Below are 2,861 nucleotides of genomic sequence, written 5' to 3'. Positions count from 1 at the left end.
ATGCTGCTTACCCAAGCATGACTAGTGAAATGACTGCTGCCTACATACATAATAGGGCTGTGCAAAGCTTCAATAGGAGATTTGGTGAGATTCAGCAAATTGAGAGACCCATTCAAATGTCCGAATTGACTCGGAAGCCTCTGAATCAATTTGGAGAGATTTGGAAATTTGGCCATAGACTATATAGGCAGCAGTCCTTGACAATGCTGGACACAGCTGCCTCCAGCTGGTAAGTCTGTTATGGTGGTCAGAGGAGGAAGGGAAGAGGCATGGCAGGACAGATCAATGCCCCCACTGCAAGGGAGGGATTGGGGCTAGGGCTGAGACAAGCCACCCAGCTGTGGTGGGGAAGCATGGGACTCAGAGAGGGGGGCTACCGTCACTGCATGCTGCTGCACACCACCACTCCTGAAGTTGCTCTTCCAGTGGCTCCTCCAGTGGCTCTTGCCACCAGTCTGGGAAGGCATGGGAGTGGGCGTGTGCCCCCGGATCTGCACAGGGTAGGCTGGGCTGGGCTGCACTCTGGGAGGCTAGCCCCAGCCACCCGCTGCTAGGCTGCACTCCACAGGGTGGGTGGAGCCAGGGCTGTGCTCTGGATGGCTAGCCCCAGCCACAGCCTGGAGTGCAGCCCTGGCTCTGCCTGCCCCTCAGAGTGCACTGGAGTGGGGGCTATGGGGAGGCTGCTGCCACCCTAAAATGTCCCATAGTTCCTGCCACTTGCCTGCCCCAATCCGGGTGCATGTGCCCACCCCCATGCCCTGCTGCTGCTGGCCAAGCCGGGGTGGGACAGGGTGAAGCTGCAGCTTCTCCAGGAGGTGCGGGGAGGCTGGAGTGGCTTCTGCCACTGTACACCACTTATCCAAGGCAGCACAGCGGCACCATCCCGTGCCCCCCTGCCCCAGCTGGGCAAGCAACAGGAGGACATAGCCCCTGCTCCCAGTGCTTTCTGCCTCCAGTCTGGAGCACAGCCCAGCCCAGCCCACCCCACACAGATCCAGGGACACACACCTGCTCCCATGCTCTCCCAGACCGGTAGTGAAAGCCGCTAGAGGAGGCACTGGAAGATCAGCTCCCTGACCAGTGGCACACAGCAGCATGCAGTGACAGGAACCCCCCTCTCCAAGTCCCGTGCTCCCCCGCCCCAGCTGGGCAGCTTCTCCCAGCCCCAGTCCCTCCATCACTATGGGGGCATTGATCTGCCCCCCTGCCGCGCCCCTTCCCTTCCACCTCTGCCCACCACAATAGACTTACCAGCTGGAGGCATTTGTGTCCAGCATCATCAAGGACTGATGCCTGTATAGTCAGGCAGAATCTCCTAATTGGTGCTGAATCTCCAGATCTGAATAAGCCGAATTGAATTGGGACAATGATTCAAATTACCAAATTGAATCACTGTCCCTCTGAATTGGCCGAGTCCGAATCCAAAGCAAATACTTGCTGCTTTGCACAGGCCTAATACATAAGGATTATTTGCATGGATACAAGATTGGGCTTTAAACAATAAACAAAATCAACAGTAATTAAACCAAAGTCTTTACTAAAATAAAACTGTTTATTTCATTAAAATCATGAAACATATGGAATGTTTGACTATAATGAGTTTTTAAAACCTTTTTTTTAAATTCTATTAATTTTTACCATGCTCCTCTATTCAAACCTTTTTCCAAAACATGCCTGTCCAACAGATCTCACCCACATGGGTTTGCTCCAGTAACATATAATGATGTATGCCCTCTTTAATTGGCATTTTAAACTTGAAACCTTGGTCAGTGATGTTCAGCAAACAACATTTAAGCATTTTTCACTTAAAGCTACTTAGGCCATTATCAGGGTTACCAACCCAAGATTTTTTTTTACCGACAAACTGTAAGCTTTTACTGACAAACAAACTTTTTACTGACATTTGTTTTACATCATGTAAATGTAAGTCTTCTGGCAGGCCCTGAAGAGTGGTAACAAGGACCAGATTCAAATGTAGGGGTTTAACACCAACTTTCTATACCCTGCCTACTTTTGAGGTGAGCAGCCATAACAGGCAAGCAAAGGACACAGCAACAGCATGTGGCTGCAGTGGAGAGGAGGGGAATATAGAGGCTCCCATGGTCTACAAAACCATGACAGAGCTCCCTACAGGATACTGTCCTGTTCTCCCGCTCAGATTGAAGGTGGCATTGCTCTGCTCTGTCCATCAACACTTTGCATCCAGCCTCATTCCAATGACAGGTTTTCAGTCCAACTCATGATTTCTCATTTTTTTTATGGACAGATCATCTTTTTTTTCCTAATACATGTTAAAGACATGCTTTATTCATCTTTTTTTTTTTTCTAGACTGTCCCCAAGTTTATAAACTCTCCTGGCTAAAGTCTGTCTCTGGAAGTTTCCTACCTACTTATAGTTTCAATACCCTTCTAATTCAATTGCATACATAATTCTTTCCTTAAGCCTTCTATTGCTGTTGTTGTGTGGCTTGTTCACAGTCACTGCTGAAAAATACCATGAAAAAGAGTGACTGTTTCCTGATGAACTGACTAGTTTCCTGGTGAATAAAATGTACATCGTGACATTACATACTGGATAGTTTTCAAAAATGGAACATAAACTGCTCCATTTGGTACTTAAATATGTAGACATGAAAAAAATAATTACTGCCACCTACAAAGAGATCTAGACTTTGCAGCTAAAATGAATACTGCACCCTGGAGTGTATACACTTCATGATGATGATCCGGGATAGGGTACAAAAAATGGCAAAGCAATCAAGAAGTGGAAGCTAATGTGTTTAGTATTGTGGTCACATGATTTCTCAATTTCAAATTTCATTATTGTATTGCAGGAGTAGGGTCTACATTTTGGGGAGTCC

The 2,861-nt window shown here is 47.5% G+C and overlaps 1 protein-coding gene across 1 annotated transcript in view; it reads left to right on the top strand.

Moving 5' to 3' along the window:
- Positions 1-2,861, top strand: part of ANO3 (anoctamin 3) — a 462,814-nt gene that overhangs the window by 413,898 nt on the left and 46,055 nt on the right.

This window comes from Alligator sinensis, unplaced genomic scaffold (assembly GCF_000455745.1).
Source record: "Alligator sinensis unplaced genomic scaffold, ASM45574v1 scaffold165_2, whole genome shotgun sequence".
Lineage (NCBI taxonomy): Eukaryota > Metazoa > Chordata > Crocodylia > Alligatoridae > Alligator > Alligator sinensis.
Note: the sequence above shows the minus strand (reverse complement) of the source record. Positions and strands in the feature narration are given on the sequence as shown.